At 34.0% G+C, this 27762-nt stretch overlaps 1 protein-coding gene and 1 pseudogene across 2 annotated transcripts in view; one reads left to right on the top strand and one right to left on the bottom strand.

Moving 5' to 3' along the window:
• LOC145277663 (sodium-dependent phosphate transport protein 2B-like) overlaps window positions 1-27762 on the top strand; it is a 159890-nt gene that overhangs the window by 13371 nt on the left and 118757 nt on the right. The window lies entirely within an intron of this gene.
• Window positions 19063-19179, bottom strand: LOC145278403 (5S ribosomal RNA; annotated as a pseudogene).

Raw genomic sequence — 27762 nt, 5'->3', positions numbered from 1 at the left:
TATAGGGTATTCAGACACGTGGAAAAATTTTTAATCGGCTTTAATCCAGAAAAAAGGGCTGCTAAGGGTCAAAATTGAAAAATTTGTACGTGCTGGTCATCGGATTTCTATCTGTTTGTCAACTGTCTTACATGCGTCAATCGTTCACATAACAGCTTCCTTGTGTTAAGCATAAGTAGGCTTGAAAACATTTTTATAGGATCGTGTTAAGCTGGCCTGATGGTTATCATACTTGACTTTTTGTTTTCGTTTCGATCTCAGCTCGATATATATATATATATATATATATATATATATATATATATATATATATATATATATATATATATATATATATATATATATATATATATATACTTTCAAGAAGCGAATTGTTTAGAAAAAAAACCCATAAGATTACATGTCTCGGTTTCTTCCCGTTTTTTTGTTTATTTGTTTGTTTGTTTGTTTTTTGTTTGTTTGTTTGTTTGTTTTTTACTTCATTTTTTTAAAAGTAATTGAACGTTACATTATTTATCTACGGTATAATAAATAAGAATTCTGCATTAATGAAAATATAATATTTATGCTTATTTTACAACCGGGCAACGCCGAACGGCCTGATAGTTTACGTATAAATATTTACCATACATTTCTTTTTTATACAAACATTACCAGCTACATATCTGCAGACATGTTCCAGCTGCGACTTCAATTGGTGTTGTTTGCTTTGGGTGTGTAGGCATGTAAATGTATATTTGAAAAGTCAGCGTTTAATAAAACGAAACAATATATGTTGATCGAAATCAATGTGATATTGATTTTTACTTAACTTTATCGAATTAATTGGCGGGTTTTCGTAAATTTGATGTTAAGTAGTTAATGGTCTTATTAAAAAATGTATATATACAATAATAACCCGACTAATTCCACAGCAAACTCTTTCATATGTAATATATTGATGCTCGCATTCTATGGACGTTCAATGTAAATGGAGACGCCTTGGTATTATTGTAGCTTTTTTGTTAAAACTGCAAAAGTATTTATCCAAGCTAGCAAGGACGCCCGGCGTAACCCGGTCGTAAAATACGTTTAAATATATTTTAATTTATGCAGATTTCGTATGCATTATTAGTCAATTTTCTATCGATTCTTATATATTATAAAGTTATTTCAAAAATAAAAAAATATATCAATATGACTTGTGTGCGTCAGCTTGAATCGAAACCGAAACCCAAGTTATGAAGAATATATATATATATGTATATATATATATATATATATAACTTGAGTTCCTTCAGCTATAAGCGAAACTGAAACCAAAACTTATGAAGATTTCTTGATAAACTTATTTATTACAAGAAATGGAAGGTCATAACAATCAAACGACAGTTACTCGGAAGAAAAAAGATGTAAGCATGACACACAAAATAACACACACGCTATCCTATTAATATATAGATAATGATGTTCATCTGTAGTTTTTATTTATCAATGCATGTGAGGGTATTTGGAATGATCGGTTTGAGCGGCAGATGTATATGTATGTACATATACATATACATATGTGCGTATATATTTACACATATATGTGTGTGTGGGCATACATGTGTGTTTGTATAGAGATGTTGTGCATGTATGTAAAACGTTGATACATATATACATGTATGTATCTTAGGAGATGGCACAGTGATAGGAGTGGAAAAGAAGAGATATGTTCACGAGTTCAGCTATAGTAATTTGTAGAACAGTTTATGTGGGAAGGGAGAAGACCTTAAAGTTTCAGTAAATGGCTAGAATAGACGCTGATCATCCTCAAAAGCACGGATGATCATCTCGGTATTCATGATAAAAGGAATTATAAAAATGATATTTAGTACAATGAGGATAGTCTGATTTGCTATTGGTGTTTCTCTCTCCCTCATCACTTGAAAGTGTTTCGATTGGAGATTAGGACAAAGGTAGTGTTTTTACTCGCTTGTTTTGTTTTATAGGATAGATTTAGCGTACGGCATAATCACGTTGACACACCGGTTTCCGCTGGTTCACCGAATTTAAGCAACGTTAAACTTAGTCAGTACTAAATGGGTGACCATTTGGGACTTCCAGGTACTATATGTGCTCTCCATTTATTTCGACATTGTTTCCAGTGTCGATTCAGGAGAGGTGTGGTTAGGGATTGCGCAACCCTTGCCTCACAATTACACGCGCAGCTGCCCCTACAGGGGGTATCCTTTGTCTTTCGAGACTAAGCAAAGACATCGTATATTAGATTTATTTATATAAAGGTATACAAACATGTACACATTGGTATATATTATTTAGTGGGGATAGGGTGTATAGTGAAAATCTGCTCTTTCCCTCTCTCCCTAAAAAAAGAGGGCAATCTTGACGAGTGTAAAATTAGTAATGGTAAACTCAGGCAATTAGACATAATTACCCTATCAAATGAGAAAGTAATATGTTGGATGATGGATTTATCTCCCCCCCCCCCTGCTGCAAGAAGATGTGATACAAGGATCGCAAAGTGAGTCAACGCCCAAAAGAGGAGCACTCTGATCTGCAAAAAACAACGCCTGGGCAGCCCCGTCAGCATTTCCCAGTAAAGGCGTCTCAGGAGATTCGCAATAAACTTACCCCTTCTCAAAGACCAGTATACTAGGAGTATACATTTCTTTATTTATACAAATATTACTAGCTACATATGTGCATACATGTTCCAGCTACGACTTTTTCGAAATTCAACTTCTGCAAGTCAAATCTGACAAAGGATCTTATTTGTTTTACCAATGAGACACCATTAAAACCAAAAACCACTCAAGGATAACGGTTATATATATATATATATATATATATATATATATATATATATATATATATATATATATATATATAATTATCCACTGACACGTGTTTCGTCGTTTACGACTCAGCAGAGTGGCTGAATCTTGCAAGATTCGAATTCGTACCTCACGGTAATGAGTCGTAGACGACGAAACACGTGTCAGTAGATAATTATATTTTAAAAAATAATATATATACCGCTCCCCATGTGGGGGTACCAAATTGGTTTAAGGGCAAATTATTCCCAACTCGCATTTAGGTAAAAATGCACTTTCGTAAATAATTGAATTCATTCAAAACGTATCGCAAAAACAAAAACAAATAACATCTATCAATCTATCTCTCTCTCTCTCTCTCTCTCTCTCTCTCTCTCTCTCTATATATATATATATATATATATATATATATATATATATATATATATATATATATATATATAGTATAACTCCGCTTCGTTCAAATTAGAGGATGCTGTTCAAGTTTCGTGATAAAAAATTAAGAAATAGTAAATGAGATTCATTGCTATATGATACATCAAGTATATATTAAGTTGAGTTTGTGATATATTGCAAGTAAGAATTGTCAAATATTATTACCAGGAACAAAAACATTGAAAATAAATTAAATCTACTCTTATTTATTAGGTATTTGTTACCTAAGTTATCATCTACAGAAATCATACATTTATGCAAAATACAGCTTTTTTAGTTATTCATTGAATGAGTCTCATTGCAGTTTCTATTTTCATCGATTGAGCTCTCCGGCGCTGCCATTGTATTCCGTAAGCGATCATGAAAATCTACACTTTCTTGGTTCTGTAGCTTCTTTATGATTATATCTCTTTGGAATGACATTGCTTGCCCAACATAGTTGTCGCTAAAGCAAGGACTTTTTTCTAGAAATTTTATAACTGTCTCCATAGATTTTTCTGCATTATCCCCTGATACTGCTTCATCAGAGTGTTCTTGGTTATTTACCATTACTGCCTTCCGGATATTGATCAGGAGTTTCCTCATCTTGTTGCACCCACACTTCAACATCATTTGCATTAAGTGATTTAAGAATAGCGTGGTCGTTCGGTAACCGTTTGGAAGAACTTTTTCTAGACCAGATGTATCTCTGATTCTTTCAGTTCAAAAGCCTTTGGCGCTGGGCATAATTTACTCCATGCTTTTGTTAATGTGCTTGTTCGAACTTGATTCCATGAACTTGTGAGAGAAAATATGGCATCTTTGATAGTAAAATGGCGCTGAAAATCGCTTATACTCACGGTACTATTTATCATATTCATCATGAAATCATTTCTGTAGAAACATTTTAAGTTCCAAACAATCCCTTGATCCATAGGTTAGATGAGAGAGTCACATTAGGTGGTAAGTAGCATACAAAAATATTCCCGCAAGATGACACTAGTTCTGACTCAGGAGGATGTGCTCTACAATTGTCCAACAGAAGCAAGCACTTTGAATCAGGTTTACCTAACTCAAGAAAACGCCTCTGGACAACTGACACAAATTCTTGCAAAAAAACATTTTTAAACAACTGTTGATTCATCCATCCATTTCGTGAAGAATAATAGGATACTGGCAAAGGCAAAACTCCTTTCAATGCTCGGAGACACTTTGATTTGCTGATGACAAGAAGCTAAAGTTTATGAGTTCCAGAAGCATTAGCGCATACCATCACTGTTAGTCTTTCTTTATTTAATTTGAATCCTTTTATTTTCTGCTCTTCGGATCCGGCTAATGTTTTTGTAGGTAAGCACTTCCAATTTACGCCACTTTCATCAGCGTTGTAAACATTCTCTGGTGTTAAACCATAATTGGCAATTATCGTCTTGAATTTATCACAATAATTTGATGCTGCATGTGTATCAGCAGACCGTTGTTCGCCTGACATTGTTAATTGTCTTATACCATGTCTACTCTTAAAGCTCCTAAGCCAGTCTTCACTGAATTTCATATCTTCTGCGATATTCAACTCTTCCTTAAGAGATTTTTCTTTAGCAATTAACATGGGCCCAGATATTGCTACACCTTCATTCCGTTTTGCTACAAACCACTAATGCAATATTCGATCGAATTCAACTTGCTTTGGTCTACGAAGAGTCCTTCTTTTGTCATGTTTTTTATTTGAAGAAAAAGGAGCAGCCTTCAATATTTCCTCCTTTTTCTTTTTGATGTAAAACAGTGTACTGCTGCCAATCTTATAATCTCTCAATATAATGCCATTTTCAACTCCAGCATCTAATTTTTCTATAATTTGACGTTTTTCGAGTAAAGTCAGTGTCACTTGTTTTCTTTTATAGTTGCAAGCCATTGTGATAGGTTGTTTTATACTATTTTAAATATAACAATCTGAAATAAAAAATTACAGTTAGTATAAATAAATTATTAATAGCTAATCTACATTAATTACATAGTACCAATATTAACATTTCTGCGCAATATCTGACTAAACCATGTAAATTGTTTTACAGCAACTCCGCATCAAATAGCAAATAGCATCAAGGAGTTTTACTGTATATATATATATATATATATATATATATATATATATATATATATATATATATATATATATAAGAGAAAGAAAATTAGAACTGTAAGTTGAACTTTGCAATCAAAATTTAAAAGTCTTATTCCACGGAGTTTCAAAGAATGCTATTCTTATTATTATTCTCATCAGAGGACATAAAGAAATCAGCAAATTCTTTATGTCCTCTGATGAGAAGAATAATAAGAATAGCATTCTTTGAAACTCCGTGGAATAAGGACTTAAAAAAATTTTTATTTTGGAGTATTCAGTCGAACAATAAATTTTGATTGTAAATTTCAACTTACAGTTTAATTTTCTTTCTCTTATAATAAGCTCTACTCTCTATTGCGTATTGAGCTTTTTTAAATTCGCTTGGGATTAAGTTTTCTATATATAAATACTGTTATTTATATTAGTTTGAAATTTACCATTGCGTATATCAGGTAAACACTACATCCCTTTGCTTTCATTAATTATATATATATATATATATATATATATATATATATATATATATATATATATATATATGTGTGTGTGTGTGTGTGTGTGTATATATATATATATATATAATGTAAAACAACTAGGGGAGAACTTCAGCAAAGTGCCCAATCATTGGAAAATATTAAAAAAACTAAGAACGTAATATTTATTCATATATGTATTACAGAAGATTCGGATAACATCGGTACCGTCAGTTTTAAATCCAAATAAAGGAGACCTATAGTTGGTCCTCCTAGAATTACACAGGACCAGCAATGTACCACAATCAACAAGTAAAAGGTCGTTTTAGAAATGGTAAACGCTTTGCTGATGTTGGGGGTCGAGGGAATATACACCAGGATGGTCTCCTTAAACCAGGTTGTATTTATTTGCTTCCCCACTGAGCAAATTAGGCACAAGGCCGTTATTTAATGTGGAGATAGGGGGAGGGGGGAGGGAAAGGGGGGACCAGCTCCTGAGAGGTGGGAAATGGGAGCTGGATAGTAACTGTGGTCTGTAGGGTGATCCCTACATTGACCAAGTTCAGATATGTGGGGTTACCCCCACATATGGTCTTTGCTAGTCATAGCTAGTCATTGCTTGGAGCATCTGCCGGAACAGATGGTATTTATTTGCTCCCCCACCGAGCAAATAAGGCACAAGGCCAATTTTTAATGTGAGGAGTGAAGGGAGGGGGAATGGAAAAAGGGGACCAGCTCCCGAGAGGTGGGAAATGGGAGCTGGTTAAAGGTCAGGCATGTGGGGTTGCCCCCACATCTGGTCTTTGCTAGTCATAGCTAGTCATAGCTAGTCAGAGCTTGCAGTATCTGCCGGAACAGATACTACACTTTGATCTTGTCGCCCGTGGCCACAGAGGGTCGGGGATATTTATTTGCTTCCCCACTGAACAAATTAGGCACAAGGCCGTTTTTAATGTGGAGATGGAGGGAAGGGGGGAGGGAAAGGGGGTACCAGCTCCCGAGAGGTGGGAAATGGGAGCTGGATTAGAAACTGTTGGTATGAAGGGTTGCCCCTTCAGTGACCAAGTTTAGATTCGTGGGGCTGGCCCCACATATGGTCTTTGCTAGTCATAGCTTTGCAGCATCTGTCGGAACAGATGGTATTTATTTGCTCCCCCACCGAGCAAATTAGGCACAAGGCCGATTTTTAATGTGAGGAGTGAAGGGAGGGGGAAGGGAAAAAGGGGACCAGCTCCCGAGAGGTGGGAAATGGGAGCTGGTTAAAGGTCAGGCATGTGGGGTTGCCCCCACATCTGGTCTTTGCTAGTCATAGCTAGTTCTAGCTAGTCATAGCTTGCAGTATCTGCCGGAACAGATGGTATTTATTTGCTCCCCCACCGAGCAAATTAGGCACAAGGCCGATTTTTAATGTGAGGAGTAGAGAGAGGGGGAAGGGAAAAAGGGGACCAGCTCCCGAGAGGTGGGAAATGGGAGCTGGTTAATGGTCAGGCATGTGGGGTTGCCCCCACATCTGGTCTTTGCTAGTCATAGCTTGCAGCATCTGCCGGAACAGATACTACACTTTGATCTTGTCGCCCCATGCCACAGAGGGCGGGGGGGGCGGTTGGTCTCCTTAAACCAGGTAATACTGAAGAAATTATGTGTTTTTAGAAAAGGTGCAAGTAGTACGTTGGTCACGATCAACTAGTCGATCTTTAAAAAAAAAATGCAGCAAATTCGCGTGACATTCAAATTTATATTTAAAACACACACACATAAATGAATGGTTTTATCTATTCTCCCTATGGTATTTGTAATGTGGGTGAAATACAGGTCCACTAAGATATATTTCTCTCCAGTGCATACACTGTTTAAAAAAACGCTTATGTTTTATTTAAATAAAAGGGCGTTGTGCAGAGATGGTCTCACGCGATTTTTAAAAATATAAATGTCAGCTTTATATATTCCTTTTTATTTACCATAGGCTTGTCTTAGGCTTTAACGGTAAGGAATGTAGCTAGCCCCCCAGGTGGGATTAAAAATGAACCCTTTAAAAAGAGGATCAATCTTACTTTGATCAATGGGATATCTCTAGTAATTTTCGTCATTTCGTATTTGGTTGAAATAAGCGACAAGAGTTACGGAAATTTGTGAAACTTGAATGAGACAAACACAAAAGAACGAGTGAAGCAGGCATGGTCTCCCGTGAATGCACAGTGAACGAGGCTTAAAAAATTACTAAGTTCAGCATTTGCCTCCTCCCCATTTAGTCCCAAAAGTACCTAGGGGACGTCGAATTCTGGTGAAAATGAACAAATGGTGCAGTTTTAGGCCTTAACATATATAAATTTTAGTTCTGCACCATGCAAAAAAAGAAATGGCCATCATTTGCCCCCCCCCCTCTCTTTTGGCCCCAAAAGTTCTCAAGGTCTTAACATATTTAAATTTTAGTTCAGCACCATGCAAAACTGCTAAATATGCACACTCGGAAAATTTGGACAAATGTGATGAAATAGTCACAAAAATGAAGTGTTTTTATTAACTCTAAAAGAGCCCCTGGGGTATACCTAAGAGTTATCGCGAAGTATAGACAAACAAAATTATATAGAAATCAGTTAATTATAACTTTTCAGAAAGTTTTATATAAATCCAAGACATTAATTTTTTTTTAATAAGCACAAAAGTGTCAATTTTTGCCATTTTAACCCGAAAGACCACCTTAGGGAGGTAACCGGCAACCGGAGTTTTCCCGGAAAATCCATTCTGTTACTTTTTTTACTTATATCATGTTTAATGTTTGTGCAAATTTATAAAACAATTCCAACGCGTAGTTATTGAGAAAAGTGCGGACAGACGAACGGACGAACGGACAAGCGTGAATTTATAGGTCCATCCTTTTTTTGTCGAGGGACCAAAAAATATATATTTAACAATATATTCAACAGATTTCTCAAACACAGTGCAAAATTATTGGATGGATTTTGTAAATTTGGCAACATTTTTTTACTTTATGAATGTGGTCTAGATTTCTACAACTGATTTAGAATCAGGAAATGGCTCCCGTTTCTCTCAATCAAGTGAGGAATTTATGCTAAGTTGCTTTGGAAAAAGAATCAAAGCTTGCAACAAAATCGATTACAGTTTTGTGGCATTATCAGCTGATTTTTGCAAACACATATCCTAAATATGTTTTTAAAAGAAAAAATATTTTGCTAACAACATATATTGATTAACGTATAGAAACATTAATTACTGTAACTCAATGGCGGGCATTGCTAAGGGTAAGTACACGTAAGTTGCGTGTTGCTGCACCATTGTTCAAACTTCAATGTTTGAACTTCGTTTCTTCGAACTCTTGGAATGCTCAGCGGCAGAAAGGTCTCCCTTCAGATTCCAACAGTTTTCAGCGATCATGACTGCGTCCCAGCGACCCTGATACTTGGTATCCATCTCTTTCAGGTCCTGGTAGAATCTCTCTCCATGCTCGCCACTCCTTGAACACAGGTTCTTTGGAATCCGGTCCATATGTGAAAATAGCTACTGCACCTTGACGCTGATGTTGCGGCCGAGGTTTCTGAAAGCAGCATGATATTAACAAGTTCCGCGTAGTTTTTGGCTTTATTGTTGCCAAGAAAGTTCTTCTCTATCAGAACAAATGCTTTCTACGCTTCCAGTTCCACTTCGTTCATGGAGTTCCAAAAGTAAGGCATCCTATTTTTTAACTTCAAAAAAGTTGAACAGTTGGGAAAACGGGAATAAAACCACTAAAACGAGTGACGTTTTGTGCTCCAGAATTTATTTTTCGACATAACCACCACCATTCTCAATGCACTTTTGCCAGCGATAGATATGGTGGCTGTGCATGGGCGTCCGGAGCTCGCTTTGACACTCACATTTCTGTCGTCACTTAGATGTCTTCAAGTCCAACATAAACAAATTCCTGATGAACCGCCCCCTTAAGTAAGACACTTTATCAAATATCCAATACTAACGATTACTACGATACTATCCCATTGATTACTGTACACGCATTAACCTTTATCTCCGAGTGGCTTCCGGGCCTTGATAAGTGGTGACTTCCAGGTAATAAAAAAATGAACGAACTCATCTCCTAACTGTGCTGACATCAAGTGTATCGGCTTCGTAAACGTTCAACAGGCGCCGGTGAATGTTGATCGATTCATTTTTTTCTGCATAGAGAAATTCAATGACGCATCGTTGCTCCTGACGCACGTCTATGACAGGAGTTGCTTTTTGATACTCACACTGTCAATTTCTGCAACAGAAAGATGAAACTTTCAGGTTGCTAATGCATAAGTTCAGTCATCATAACAATACAATTTGCAATCCCCTATTTTTGGACAGAATGTAAAAAATAGGAGGTATTACTTTTGGAATGACCTCCGTATATATATATATATATATATATATATATATATATATATATATATATATATATATAGCTGAATGTCTGTGTGTGTGTGTGTGTGTGTGTGTGTGTGTGTGTGTGTGTGTGTGTGTCTGGTCACGAATAGGCTCCTATATGGTTGACTATTTTAAAAAACTGATTACATATAATGATAGAAGATGTATCGAGACACAGGAATGGGTATGTTTGATCTGGCAAACAGTGGTTCATTAAAATTGTGGGGTCTGCGCTCGCGCCTGGTCCACAAAGTATGTAAAAAAAATTAAAAAATTAAAAAAAATGTTTACAAGTGTTTTTGATATAGATGTACATAATAATACTTTGATAAGTATGTTTTAACTTAGGCATGGTATAATAAAATTGTGGGGTCTGCGTTCGCGCCTGGCCTCCATAGAATGGAAATAGGCACAAACTTTATATATATATATATATATATATATATATATATATATATATATATATATATATATATATATATATATATATACTAGCTGGATGCACGGTCGTACAATACGTTTGAACATGATATTTTCATTTATGCAGATTGCGTATGTATTATTATACAATCAATCCACTATTGTTTATTATATATTACGAGGTATAATTTGCCCGGTGAAATAATTCGCCAAAAAATAAACAAAATTAAAAAATAATGACGATGTCGTTCATCAAATCCCATCTGTGTTTGTTTACACTATCACGTCAGCTGATATTTGGGCTTAACAATGAATGCTTTGCAAAAGTCACTTCTGATTAATATTTAGCTTTAAAATATGCAAACGAAGAAATGATTTGCGGAGATTTTAAACGGTACCTCTTCTTTTATTGTAAATTGAACTCATTAATAATGAAAAGAATTAAAATAAAATGGTGAGGTACACCTGGGCTTAAACAGGGGACCATTCAACCTGTAGTCTAATGCTCTATCACTGAGATATATATTCAGATGTGAATAAATATTTTTTTTCTTTTTAAGAAGAGACGATTTGTTTGGATTTTAATATTTCCCTTTGCCGGTGGAACGTAAAATATTCCCCTGTAAAAATAATTCTTTTTCTTTTTATCTAATTATCTATAATAGAGAAAAGCTAATTTTAAGATCGGATTTTTTCGATTTTCGATACTTATCGTATAGAATCTCTGTTATTAATTGTACGAACAAAACAGTTTTGCATCAACTGTATGCCCGCTTACCAAGATTAAAATCAAAATACTGTGTTACTAAACCTTATCTCTAGAATCCTTATTCCCCTATGATCAAAATCCATTACATGATTTGGATTCTAGAAAACGTATAGGGATTAAATCTCATGTAAATCTCAAATATATTAAATTTTTCAAGTCGGAGGTTGTATCCATATTATGCCTCCCTAAAACGCTTTAAATACTCCAAATAAACTGAAATTTGGGAAATATTTATTGATTATATTGACTATTATTATAATTTTAAAAACTTGGAGTTATCTGAATTTTCCCGAAAGACTTCAACCCCTTTTCTACTCCTTTTCATATAAAACTAAATTAAACTAAATGTAGCAAACATTACCAGACCATGCGCCAAACAGCTGTAATTAGATTTGCCAAAATTGGAATAAATATTCCAGCCATAAGGTTTAGATGAATTTTATCTTGATTTTATTCTTCAGAATGGAGCATTAAAACATGGTGCAAAACTGTTCTGTTCGGGAAAATAATTTTACTTGTCCTGAGACGGGTATTCTGCTTATGTTTTATGCAATTGGGTTTGTACATTTGTTTTATTTATGAAGAAAGTGGCTGGTACCCGCGAGGGAAAAAAAAGTAAAAAAAAAAATTAAATAAATAACAGAAAGAAATAAACACGAGTAAATCAAGTCTGACTAATATGTATGCCGGCGGTACTTATGCCAAAGTTAAGAGAAGTTGCATTGACCAAACGTCGACCGTTCTGTTATTTGATGACGACAGTGGTGCATATTCAATTTGCGTGAACAAATTGCAGTAGTATTTACGAAATAAATAGCGTCAAATGTCTCTGTGAATATCTGATTATCTCGTCTGGGTCAAAGTTCGACTTGATTTAAGAAATTAAACTCATTCACGAGAAGGTGAAACAAGTTCAATTGATAAAGTTGTTGTTTTTTTATCTGCATGCCGCTCCGATCTGTTAAGTTCAATAAATCTATAAGAAGCGTTTATTTCGGAAAGTCATTAATTTATGTAGTAACTCTATTCATTTGAAGTTGGGTATGTGTATAATTTTATATATTTGTACGTGTGGGATTCACTCCTAAACTAATGAGCCGGTCATTATCTGTTGCTATTTATTTGCTTCCTCACGAAAGCAAAATGTGACACCCAGCTCCCCAAAAAGGGGCACTCTTAAAGTAAGCAAAAAAAAAAAAATGCCTTAATATAGAAGGGTTTCCCCTACACTGGCTAAAGACAAATTAACAGAGGTGAAGGACGAGAACAGATACTACACTTTGATCTAAAAGTCGGTTAATGCGGACTATATTAGTTTAATTAAGCTCTTCTCGAAAATCACCGCTGATTTTGCTGAAGATATCAACAAACATTCCCCAAATTTCAATTTTGGGAGAATATTTAAATAGTATATATATATATATATATATATATATATATATATATATATATATATATATATATATATATATTTAAATTTGTATGAATAAAAAATCAATACGAAAAATATATAAATGTTTATATCTTTTCTGTATTTATTTCCTGAATGTTGACGTGTAGGAATACAAAAAGTCTTTTGAAAAAAAAAAAAAAACATGAATGTTTCCTTCAAAAACACATAATTTTCGACCGATCCTTCGATCTTCCTCAGTGTAATATATATATATATATATATATATATATATATATATATATATATATATATATAACATAATGATAAGAGTGTCCGTTACTAAAAGTTAAATGAAATAGTGTATTTGTGCTCCCTTGCTAAATACTCAGCATTATAAGGGAAGGTTCAATGGCAAGTTCAATCATCCTGGGATCCATTCCTAACGCCCTCCCCTACATTTTGGAGCAGCTAATAAAAAGGGAGCATCCGAGTCGCCCTCGAATATACTCGGCCACATAGCCCTAACAAATAGTTTTTCGGACACATAATATGTGCACAATTCCTCATTCGAAAATTTAAATATTTCAAGCTTACATAAATTTGATCTATCATCATTAGATATCAATTAAGAAAGGATCTTAGTCATTTTTAAAAAGAAAACTCATGTAATTGATTTTGATCAAATTGGAAAAAGAATTCTAGACATAAGGTTTAATATTAAATATGATCACACACGTACATATATATATTTATATGGTAACGGCCACCTAAATTTCAATCTTGCCAACAAAAATACCATACCCTGAACCATACTCTGAACCATACCCTGAAACATACCCTGCCCGCCAGATTAGTACTCACGGTCGACTCACCCTACAATTACCAAATTTTGTTCTTCGTTCATAGTATTTGACCGTGGGAATCCTGATAGCGATTATCAAAGTTATATTTCGGGAAAAAATTTTTAAAACTCCACCCCCACTCACAAAATGGGATGTCCATTCCGAAAGCCCTTCTAAACATAGGGAGGATGCGGGTTTCCATTCCGAAAGCCGTTCTTAACATGAGGAGGTTGGGGGTGTCTATTCCGAAAATCGTTCTTAAAGATGAGGAAGTTGGAGTTGGGTAACAACAACAACAACAACAACAACAACAGCCGTACTTTAATTTTTTACGCGGGGGGGGGGCATGCTACCACCAGGCAACGCGGTTAACGGGTCCTGCTAGTAAGCAGTATTGCCTAAAGAGCTCCCTAGTTACTTGTAACTAGCTGATCGAAACATGCTTATGGATGTGTAGCGACATATTAATGCTTATGTAATACAAATATTAACTGGTTTTAAAAAGTTGCTTCGTCATGATTCAAGCAATTTAACTGGAACTCAATAGGTGACTCGACGGGTCATATCTTCCTCTTCTTCTTCTTCTTCTTCTTCTTCTTCTTCTTCTTCTTCTTCTTCTTCTTCTTCTCTCTCTCTCTCTCTCTCTCTCGTATTCTTTTTTCTTTCCTCCCATGCACATACATTTACAGACATACATGCATCTCCCAAAAGACTGGATTTGATGGAGGAGAGACTATTTGCTGCTATCGTTTTAAATGATCTGAAATAACAGCAAAGGGAGGCGATTCCGAATATTTCTCATACGTTATATTTCCCCTCTTTTTGAAATAAGGTACAATTAATAATATCTTCAGTATCAAATAATCCTTATACATTGTGAAATTTACTTTATGTATGAAAACCAAAGAGGGGAGATATAATATATGAGAAATATTTGGAATCAAGTCTCCTCTTGCTGTTATTTCAGATCATTTAAAACCATAGCAGCAAGTTTTAATCTCCCCTTCATCAAGACCAGAGGTTTTGAAGAAATATCAGATATTTTGTAATTCATATGCAAAAATAGGAAAACAAGTGACTATGATTGAAACATTTTATGGCTGCAAAAAAAATGCAAAAAATAAACTCTGGATGATGGATGATCCCCTTAATGTGCGACTTTAAGGGCAAATGTCACATTCAGGTAATTACCTTTCCATTCATTTCCTTCATTTGTTAAATTCTGCTCAATAGTCGCTGAGATTTCTATCTTATAAAATTGACAAAAACGGTGGTATATATATATATATATATATATATATATATATATATATATATATATATATATATATATACGTTTTATTTTTTATTACCGTATCTTTCTGTTAAGTTACATTATTGTTTCAGCTACCCGGCCGTTTTTTGGCCGTCTGTAGCTTCCTCAGACTTTTACAGAAATGTTCGTTACCATGGGATGAAAGAGTGAATGATGTCAGGGGAGGGGTGCGAGAAGAGCGGAAAAAGAGGAAGGGAATAAGGGGAAAGGTGGGAGCGGGTGCTTGGTATATCGGTAATGTTTTAGTTTTGGAGTTTAAGGACATTAGGTGGTTGTGGGGGAGGGTCTGGGAAGTTCATTTCTGGTGTGGCTGAGGGCATAGAGATACTTGGAGGGGGATGGGGATATGTGGGGGAAGGGGGTGCTTAAAAATTCGAGTTTTAATGTTTACGTTTTTTGGCGTCTCGTTAGTGAGATGATTTCTTGATAAGTATGTCTTGACCTGTTGGGTGTTCGCTTAGGTTCGGAGGCGGGGGGGCTATGATTCTTTTTATTTATTTGGTTTTTATTTGTTGTTAATTGCTTGAAAAGGGTTAGCTAGCGGCCGCGCGCGCGAGCACACACATGCGCACATTCTATCTTATTCTGGGTTCTAGCTTTATTATGAAAAAAGTGTATGTGAACGGGTATATATATATATATATATATATATATATATATATATATATATATATATATATATATATATATATATATATATATACTAGCAAAAGTACCCGTCGTTGAATGGGTTCAAAAACAGCGTACAGAAAATGGACTCTGATTTATCAAAGTATGATAGGTTATGAAAAGGAAGTCAAAATAAAATAGATAAACCCCATCATTTATTATACCATACCTGTTCACACTGAAACGCTTATCACAATATTCTGTGGATCTATATTAAAAACCTTATTAAACTTTGTGACATATGTCCATTCTATGGAGGCCAGGCGCGAACGAACACCCCATAATTTTATTATACCTTATTTCTTCAAACTGAAACATAATTATCAAAGTGTACTTACGCAGATAGATATGAAAAGTCTTTATTAAAGTTTATGCCTATTTCCATTGTATGGAGGCCAGGCGCGAACGCAGACCCCACAATTTTATTATACCATGCCTATGTAAGTTAAAACATACTTATCAAAGTATTATTATGTACATCTATATCAAAAACACTTGTAAACTTTTTTTTAATTTCCATACTTTGTGAACCAGGCGCGAACGCAGACCCCACAATTTTAATGAACCACTGTTCTGCCAGATCAAACATACCCATTCCTGTGTCTCGATACATCTTCTATCATTATATGTAATCAGTTTTTTAAAAGAGTCAACCATATAGGAGCCTATTCGTGACCAGACACACACACACACACACACATTCAGCTTTATATATTATATATATATATATATATATATATATATATATATATATATATTCTACAGGATATGAGACATTATATACTTTTGTTGACTTATAGATTTCTTATAGATGATGCATTGCTTATAATCAAAAGCTCCAGTAGAAATAAGACATCACAAGTTATTTAAATGACTGAATCTTACAATTACAATTGGTAGAGAGGATAAAATAACCCATATCCAAGATTTAATACCAAGCCTCAGTGATAGCACTTTATCATAGTGAAACCATATGTAAACAGGTTATCTAATCACATTAAATTAATCAAAGACACCGTAATTCCTAACATATCTAGAAACATTTTTAAATTGTCGGCTAAAGAGAAAAAATTAATTGATAAAAAGCAGTATTACGATGAGACATTAAAAAGATCTATGCTTAATAGTGAAATATATTTGTTTCAAGAACAAATTGTTACTAGAGATAATTATATAAAAATGCTAATAATATACATGTAACCTCATATAATATCCATTTGAACAAGTTCGAATATAATACAAGCAATAATAATTTTAAGGTGAACCATACTCATAACAGCAACAATAGATACACCAAAAATGTGAATACTAAATAAAGATATAAGAATAATGATAATAAAATTGATATGTTTTAAAATAATGGTAAAAATTTGATATTAAAGGGAAAAGAAAATATACGTAAATAAGCAATATGGTTTAACCCACCATTCAGTAAACATATTAAATCTAACATCCTAAAAGATTATTTTTCAAAATAACTGAAAATAAAGACGCTACACCTTAGGTAAAATCTTTAAAAGTGTGTGTGTGTGTGTGTGTGTGTGTGTGTGTGTGTGTGTGTGTGTGTGTGTGTGTGTGTGTGTGTGTGTGTGTGTGTGATGACACTTCATAAACATATATTCAACGATTTTTATCTACTGACTTGAAATTTGCAATATAGGATAGTCAGACATGTGGAAAACTTTTTCATCGGTTTTTATTATATAAAAGTACATTATATAGATTTATCATGTAATATTTTTGTTATTATTACATAGAAGTAAACTGGGCTTCTAAGGGGTCAAAATTAGCAAATTCGTACGTGGGAGTCGTCGGATATTTATGTGTTTGTTAACCGTTTCACAACTACGCATGCGCTGCCGAGAAACATGAAAGCTTCTTTATGTTAAGAATAATATGTTTTTGAAAACACTTTGTAAATGTTGTGTCAAGCTGGTATGATAGTTATATTACTTGACTCAATGTTTTGGTTTCGGTCTCGGCTCGAATATTTTTTTACTTACAAGTGAACTGTATCAATAAAATAATTATAGTTATGTGTATTTTACGAGTGGGCAACGTCGGGTGGCCTTCTAGTCTTAAGAAAAGATTATTAAAAGTTTCATAGTGGACGGTGAAGAGCTTGTAGAATACAATGAGTTGATCTAAAAACTCGAAATTACTTGTACGTGAAATAAGTCATGATTCACCAAACATCACTCATTAGGAAATTAACTAAACTGCTAAAACCCTTAAAACTGTCCTCTCAACTGTAATTGCATACAATATTAGCTGTTATATCAATGTAATTTAATAGAACTAAGTAGTTCATACGTATAAATAGAAGCTACTGTTGGCTTTTTGAAGTAAAATCAAATAACCATATAACCAGAAAACGAGTATTGAAGAAGGTACAAATATATCTACTTCTTTAATAGTGTAAAAACTCTTAAAGAAAAAATCTTGTCTAATCCATCCATCCAGCGTGGCCGTAGCCGAGAGTGAACTAACTACACGAGTTTGTAGTGTAATTCAAATCTTGTCGGTAGCTGAATACTTGATTCTTCACCGGAGATATCAAGGGTATTTTTATCGTGACGTCATCATTAGACGGGGTGATTACCGCGGCTTAAGAGAGTCCCATTTACCCTCGAGAGAAGGATAGACCAAGCCAGTTTCTCAACCTGGTATTTTACCTCGCGGTACATACAGTGCCTCGCCTTTCCAAATGGTCATCCAGATTCAACGTTGCTTAACTTCGGTGATCTGGCGAGAACCGGTGTGTCAACGTGATTGTGACGTATATGTGGCTTGTCTAATACTCTGCTTTAATTAGGGCTAAAAATATTCCCCAGGCAAATCAAAAAGATTCAATCTTTGCCTACCATATCCAGTAATGATACTTCTAACTAAAGAAAATTTAATTAACAAGGAAGAGAAAATAATAGCGTAAGAGTGTTTTCAAGTGCCATATGCTTAAATTAGCGTAAAATAATAAACGTGCACCTATGTGCACTTATAAGTATACGCTAATCATGATATTTAAAATCAATGCATTTATTTTTCAAGCGAGATATCTTAAGAAAATAAAGATAGTCGATGCTGGATGTAATAGATAACATATACCTAGAATACAGGATAAAATTAATTAGAATTTCTATGAATTTTAAAAATAGTTTAAATAATAGATGGTGATTTTTAGAGACGATGAACTTTAAATTGATATAAATCACAGAAAAATCTGTGTTACATATATAGATTGACAACTCTATTTTCTTTAATTGCAGATTTGGCAACTGTCAGTTATTTAAGGTTCATATTCCATCCATGCATAGCCTTTCAGCCCCTGGAGGGGCATAGGCCATCTACAACTTTGTAGATGCTTTCGTAGCGAGTTCTTTTTACAGGGTGAGGGTGCTGGCCCTACGGCCAACCTTCCCCGAAGGTACATACAGCGCCTAGCCTTCCCAAACGGTCACCCATCTGGTACTGGCCAGGCTCAACGTTACTTAACTTCGGTGATCTGGCGAGAACCGGTGTGTCAACGTGATTGTACCGTACGCAAGGTTCATCTTGGCTTGGCAATTAATTATGTGGTTTCAGCAGCTATATGCCACACAGCGCGAGATACGATTAATTTACTGAGAGCAACATGCGATAAACGAATAATTTCGTTCATGCGATTTAACTCCATTAGATTATTTTGTTTGGGATATGTAAAGTTCTATGTCTACGTTAATAAACTATACACAATAGACCATTTGGAAGACAGCGTTCGCTGAGTTATTTCCGAAATACCGTCTAATTTAATGCGCATAGTTTTAAAGTTGAACGATATATGCGCGTGTCTGCGGGAGCAACGTGCCCGAAATTATATTTAAATTATAAATGCCGAAAATTAATCGTTAGAATAAACCACATATTTGTATGATTTAAATATTTTTCTGTAATTTATTTAAATATAAAATTCACTGCCTCTAAAAAAATAAAAATAAAAATAGTCTAGATAGTTTTACCAGGAAAGTGTTAATGAATTCAGAGTTTTCTCCCTTGAAATCCTTTTTTATTAAATGCGTTAGACCAATTTTTTAAAATTACGCGTTTGCTCATTGTTTTGTTTAATTGTAAAGCTATCGTGTGATTGTTGTATGAAGCGAAACTAGTGTTAAAAATTAAATAGTGTGATAGCGATAGTGCAAACGCGTGCAAATCTTAAACTTAAGCTGAAAAATTCATTTAAAATGACGTATTATAAGAGTGTAAGTAGTTTACGTGAATTAAGGAAATGCCTTCATTATGACAATATTCCGAGCTTGTCTAAGTATTATCAGGAGGAAACTGAAGCAAACAAAATTATATTTGTGCTAATAGCATAATAAAAGAAAAATCCAAAAAGGCTAGAATCAAGTATATATATATGTGTGTGTATGTGTGTGTATAAGTGTGTGTATAAGTGTGTATATATATATATATATATATATATATATATATATATATATATATATATATATATATATGGCATAATCGTGTGGATACACCAGTTCTCATCAGATCACCGAAGTTAAGCAATGTTGAGCCTCGTTAATATCAGATGGGTGACCATTTCAGAATTCTAGACGCTGTATGTGCTCTCCGTTTATCTTATTCGTTTCCAGTCGTCCTGTACATACACTTATACACTTCACTTGATAAATTTAATAATGTTGACTCTGAAAGGGTGTGGTTGGAGATTGCGCGCCTCTTTCACGAGCAGGCGCTCCTACGCATTGCTCTTAAGTCCAATTTTGAAATTCGATCAACTCAATTTAATTTTATGCTAACGAGACCCGTGCACCTGCATAGCATAGAAAAATTGAAGAACTCAAAAAACTCCATCTCACACCCTTGCATCCTTATACAAGTAATGTTAATCGAAATTTAACTATCTATGTAACTATATATTTAACTATAAGTATTAATTATTTTTTTTCTGTAATCATTAAAGTTTTAAATAATAATGAACACATGTTTGTTATCTAACCAGGAAAGAGCATGCTGCTATTAGCATACGTGCGTACAGATTAGGATATTTTATTTTTATTGCGAGGGTGAGAAATATTAATAATTTTTTCTATATATGAACACATTCAAAAACTTTTTTCTTAATGGTTATGCCTTAAAGCATTCTGTACAGGAACTATTCCGGAATCTGATTAATGAATAAAATATAAATTAAATTTAAATAACAAAAAGTAAATAGTTTATAAATATTGCGTGACGTGCTTCTTTTGATTGTCACAGTCATCTCCGTTTCTATGACAACTGATCTCTTCAGGCTGTCACTTTCTCTCCCGGCGACTGCTCTTGATCTAATTTCTATAGAGACGCCTAAGCTGGTACTGTTAGGTTATACTGTGGTGCGATGAACGCTCTTTTCTTGTCTATTTAGCTTTCGGAGTTATGTAATTGTTGCATATAAAGATAGTATATATTTGCGTACGAATGGCTTTTGAAATGTATTTGAGATGCATATATTATAGTTTATTGCTCTACAAATCCGTTTCTGGACATGCAAACTGCAAAATTGGAAGTCAGTATATTGGTAAAATACAATAATATTTAATAAAGTAACATGTCTAGTAATATTAAATTAAAAAAAAAAAGAAGCGTAAGGTTTCTTTTGATACGTGTATTGTATCAATATCTCCAGAAAGAATAATACTTTCTATATTTTTTAGTCAGGAAAGGGATGTTTCTTATTTTTTGATCGGCGAAGTAATTAATATGACGCAATTGAAGACAGAAAAAGTGATCCTAACTGTATACCGCATTTTTATGGTGCCATGCATCGAAGGAAGAGTACTTATTACTGCATGGGTCATTCATTGTTACTAATACACTAAAATTACTAATAAACGATACAATGGCTTATCGAGCTGAATATGAAAATCGATAAATTCGAATGAAACTAATTAGTTTTCTGAAATGATATCACAATAATTAAACCAAAATATCTTTTTTAGGTTTAACTATTGTTTAGAAAGCTGGATTGGTCGATGAAATAAAAGAAATCCCACTTTACATATATATCACTATATATGCGTATATATATATATATATATATATATATATAGAGAGAGAGAGAGAGAGAGAGAGAGAGACAGAGAGAGAAAGAAAGAGAGACAGAGAGTGAGAGAGTGAGAGAGTGAGAGAAAGAAATAGAGAGAGAGGGGGGCAGATAGTGATATATATATATACATAGTAATTGTATTGTTATCAATTCGTAGATGTTAATCCAATAAAACCCCAGTGTTTATAATACAATGCTCTTTAAAAGACAGCAATATCATAGTACAACTTTCCTTATTTATGCTAAACATTATTGACAACATATGCGCATACATGTATTTGATACGATCTCGTTCGAAATCTTCCAGGCGCCATCGTGCCAATTGAATTAAGATGGATACAGTAATAATTTTGAAAAATTTTCAGAGAGAATAGAGAGATGAAGAAAATAGTAAATTGGCATTGCATTTATCCCTCATCACTCGGTTATTGATTAATATGTTCTCACTGATTATTGCACTAGTGCACATTGAGGCCGTTCTCTTTTCTTTCAACTATACATTCCTGCTCATTCACTTCCCATCTATCTGCTTTATTTGTATTCTTATTATACGTTTCAAGTACCCTGTCACGTTCTCGGTTCCCTTCAATGTAATTGGCCGCAGGACGGCATACCTTTACGAGTTTATGGATGGCGATAAAACCACTTACACACATATAGAATTCATACACGCTATCCTATATTTGTGTATATATACGCAAGTTTATAGAAAACGCAACCTTAAACCTAAATCTCTCTCCCTCTCTCTCCCTCTCTCTCTCTCTCTCTCTCTCTCTCTCTGTATGAAAAAATGGAAACGGCACTAATCCTACACGGGTTAAACCGGCTTCTTCTAAAGGAGGAAGTTCCATGGGAATATAAAATTCACAAGCAATCCCCAGTCGTATGTATATCTCCGTTAGGATAGATAACGACGTTAGTTTTTGCAACTTTTGCAGGGAGGTGTCGACGTCCTCCTACATATAGCACGTGGAATTTCCAAAATGGTCACCCATCTGATACTGACCAGCTTTTCCACTCCTATATATCTATAATATAAAGCTGAACGTCTGTGTGTGTGTCTGGTCACGAATAGGCTCCCATATGATTGACTATTATAGAAAACTGATTACATATAATAATAGAAGATTTATCGAGACACAGGAATGGGTATGCTTGATCTGGCATAATGATGATTCATTAAAATTGTGGGGTCTGCGTACGTGCCTGGTCCACAAAGTATGGAAATAAAAAATTAAAAAATTAAAAACAAAACGCTTACAAATGTTTTTGATATAGATGTACATAATAATACTTTGATAAGTATGTTTTAACTTAAATAGGGATGGTATAATAAAATTGTGGGGTCTGCGTTCGCGCCTGGCCTCCATAGAATGGAAATAGGCACAAACTTTAATAAAGACTTTCCATATCTATCTGCGTAAGTATACTTTGATAATTATGTTTCAGTTTGAAGAAATATGGTATAATAAAATTATGAGGTGTTCGTTCGCGTCTGACCTCCATAGAATGGAAATATGTCACAAAGTTTAACAAGTTTTTTTTAATATAGATTCACAGAATATTGTGATAAGCGTTTCAGTGTGAACAGGTATGGTATAATAAATGATGGGGTTTATCTATTTTATTTTTACTTTCATCACCTTTTGCTTTGGTTTTGATACCCCCAAATTCGAAGCTATCTCTTTACAACTCTTCCTTTTCATAACCTATCATACTTTCATAAATCAGAGTCCATTTTCTGTAGGCTGTTTTTGAACCCAGTCAACGACGGGTACTTTTGCTAGTATATATATATATATATATATATATATATATATATATATATATATATATATATATATATGTGTGTGTGTGTGTGTGTGTGTGTGTGTGTGTGTAAATCTATAGAAAATATACACATAAAAATATGAAAATAAAGAAATAAAAATCAAATATAGAATTACAATAAGAATAAATCTATATACAAAAACGATAGCCAAGCATTTCATTTTTCATGCTTTAGTATATTGTACATACAGATCCTTGCATACATATATACACAAGCCTACACACACACACATATATATATATATATACACACATTGATACATATACATACAAACACATTGCGTTGTCAATTATTGCAATAGCTTCTGTTATTCAGGCTTTTAACTTATTGGCGTCTATTGGAATGGGAGGTACATACAATAGTCCTTTCGAAAATCCCAACAAAATATTCGCAGGGTGTGAGATCTTTTTGTGAAATACACGTTGAACAAGTGTCCATGATTCAGATTTTGCAATTTCAAGCAGACAAAACGCCTTTTCTGGTTGAGTGAACGCCATTACTTGATTTGAAAAAAAATGAAAAAAAATCAATAGCTTTACAAAAAAACTTAATGCATTTAACTTTAAAATGACACCACTTCCATCTTACTGCGATTCCTAGTTAAGCAAATATGAGGATTTAAAATGTACCCAAGACTTTTGGAACACTTTGTATATTTGAATCTCGTTGAATACACAACCTACTCACCACATTTCTAAACACGTATCAGATGTCATCTTGCTTTGGACAGGTTTCAATCCACGTACACAGCACGATAATATACCTTAATCAGAAATCTAAAAGTAAAACTCAATGCTGTAATCAAACGAAGACAAAAATTAAATTAAATCAAAATTTCAAATTAAAAACTAAATAACAATAAAAATCATAAAACTAATTAAAAAAAATAGTAAAAATTAAAATTAACAAAAATCCAATGTTTAGAAGCATGAAGAAAATGAAAATCAAATTATGACCGTTAAGAGATCAGACATGTGCGTTATTTTTATTTATTTTTTTTTAATAAATATTTATTTAATTAAATTTTATAGTTTTCGGCTTATACAAAAGTCTCCATCAGGAAGGTTTATACAATACATTTTTTTACTTGCTATGATGGTGTTGACACAGTCGCTAGTTATTGGAGATTGTACCGTCCTGTTTAATGTGTCAGCGCTCGATCATGCTCACATGTGTTAAAAATAATGGAAATCCACCGCTTAAAATCACGGCGAAAATGAAATTCAAAACACGACGGTTAAAATATCAAACACGTGCATTAGGAAACACAATGACCTAAGATAAAATCAAATGAAGTATGGAGGAAAGAGTTATTAGCGGAGTCGTTATTGCTCATTTTCGGCAACTTATACTTGTTGCTAAAAGTCTGCTCAGTGCATGTTTTTGAAGTGCTAGCAATTAAATACTGTCTCCTGTCTAACATTAAGTAAATTATCTCTGTCTTTAAATCTCATTATCTCAAATTTCACATCAAGATACAAAAAAAAAGCGAGTAAGATTTGGCTTTCTGTTCTTTGCCATTCTATTATTGTCTGTCTATATTAACGTTTGTATATGTACTATTTTTAGGGTTTTGTTTGAAATGGTGTTATTGATATTAAACGTTGCTTCGTTTGAGAATTTTTATTAATTCTACTTTTTATATATACAGGGTAGCCCCCCCCCCAAAAAAAAAAAACAAAAAAACAAAAGCTAAATGGAGGTCATCTAGAACATATGCTGTAGAACGGAGAAAAAGGCCAGAGACCCTAGTGTTTTGATGTGATGTTTTGAATATAATAAACTAGTTATGGCCAAAGTTTCATCTCATTCGGACACAACACTAAGAAACGTAGCCTAATTAGAGTTGGGGCCCGTTATTTGGGTCACCCTGTATACTAGACCAGTCTAGTAAGTAGACTATCCGTGACCCATTGGGTCAGTATGTTATATTAGCTATGGAATTAATGTATGAGAGTGACACTTGTGACGTAAAGAAAATAGTTTTTTGTGACATAACAGAAACATTTATATGAAAGTATATTAAAATGAAAACGAATAAAGATAGATTTCTATGAGACGTTCTGATAATAATTGGTTATTTTTGAAAATAAAAACTGACAGCCATTGAATTATAAGTGGTTTCCCATACTTATAGGTACATGTGCACTTAACAGATACCATAATACTTAAAGTTAAAGTTAAATTCAAATTTTGATATATCTTTTAGTTTAAACGCGAAAAAAAAAAACAACTGGGACGCTGAAAACATACACAGTAAAACAATACGTTTTATTGTCGCGTTACTTGTTTATGTACGCAAGCGCAACCGGAAGTCATAAACCGGATATTGGTTACAACACCCGTTACAAGGTCATTTGAGTTTTATAATTATATAGATTTAGGTATGTGCTTAATTACGAATACAAAAAATGGCATTTTCTTTCATAAAACGTTTATAACCGGTTTTACTAGGCTAAATGTAATATCTAGGAAAAGGGTTATTACCTTCGGGCCAGGATCAAAGTGTAGTATCTGTTCTGATGCTTCACTTAAGTAATTGGTCCTTGATCAATGTAAGGGAAACCCTTCATACTGAGACAATTACTATTTATTTGGACTGCCAGAGTGCCGCCTTTTTTCTGGGGTGAGGGAGCTGGTTCTACCCCACATTCAAAAATGACCTTGTATCTAATTTGCTTTCGTGGGAAAGCAAATAAATTACATCCGTTCTAATGCTGCACTACACTTTTTTCGGTCTCGGTTAATGGAGGAGAAATCCTTTATGACTTATACAGTTTTTTTTTTACTAACCAAAGTGCCCCTTTTTGGGGAGCTAGTTTCCCCAACATTAAAAATCGACTTTGTGTCTAACTCTGCCCTCGTGGGGAGGCAAGTAAACAAAAAATGTGATATCTCGGACATCTACCTGTTTAATGTTGCCAGTAATTTGAACCTTAAGTTCTATTTTCTTTATCTCATTATGTATTATCTTAATAGTTTTGTTGGTTTAATTAGCATTAATCCATCATCTCTCTATACTATATATATATATATATATATGTGTGTGTGTGTGTGTGTGTGTGTGTGTGTGTGTGTGTATGTATGTATGTATGTATATGTATATACATATGCATACATCTTCGGTTTATATATGTGTGTGTATGTGTCCTTGAGTTAATACCTATTGAGCTTTAATTCTGATTGTTTGACTTTTAGTAAGCAAACACGGTGTGTGACTATTTAAAAAACACACACACACACACATATATATATGTGAGAGAGAGACAGACAGACAGAGAGAGAGAGAGGTGGAAGGGACACATCAATTGCACAACTTAATTCAAAAACGTTAGGAAAGGGTTCCCTATGCGAATTAATTTTAAGCTGGAAATAAATAAGCCCAATAACTTATCAGTTCTATAAAGCAGAGCCATTATTTAACAATGTTGACTTAGATTAAATTAAATCAAGATTCAACAATGACGACGTATTACACATGTTTCAGAGAAAATATTTTATTCTGGCACAAGATTTTGAAAAGCGGTGCCCCAGTTCAATTTTCATCAGAATTTAACAAAGGTTTTAAAGCTTTTATCAAAAACGTGTAAACCTAATTAATGAATGCTGAGATTTTTTTTTCTTATGAAAACGTTTCAAATAATTTCAAGTTCGCATGAAAAAAAGAACTCATAAATGTTTTCACCAGAAAGGATATACGGATGAGTTTATTGGCCGTCTTGATAGTGTTGTTATCCTTCTTGCAGTAGAGACCGCACGAATTTTGCCAATATTTTCACTAAGTGAAAGCGATACTATGGTCCTGACTGGATTCGAACTTGAATAACCTATGTATTCACTTCGTGTCTTTTTCCTCTAAACCACTGTCACCGGACGAAAATATGGAGAGTGTATTGCTGTTATCTTTAATCCGGAGGTGAGGGTAGTCAAGTGGTTAACGACACGGACTCATAATCTGGATGTTACAAGTTCAAATCCAGTGCATTCCACGAAAATCACTTTCAGTTAGGATGTTGGCAACCTTCCCGTAAGTAGATGATGTCTTTATAGAAAGAATTCCGATTTCAAAAACATCGCGGAAACCAATACCAACAATAGAATTTTCGGATTCATACCATACGACGATGATGGTGATGATGGTGGTGATCCGCCAGTAATAACTGCATCAATCTAATATATAAACAGCTGTCTGTCTCCAAATTTTCA

Source organism: Euprymna scolopes, chromosome 6 (assembly GCF_053919585.1).
Source record: "Euprymna scolopes isolate OS-2025 chromosome 6, ASM5391958v1, whole genome shotgun sequence".
NCBI classification, from domain to species: Eukaryota; Metazoa; Mollusca; class Cephalopoda; order Sepiida; family Sepiolidae; genus Euprymna; species Euprymna scolopes.
The sequence above is the reverse complement of the archived record's forward strand: the minus strand, read 5'-3'. Positions and strand labels throughout refer to the sequence as shown.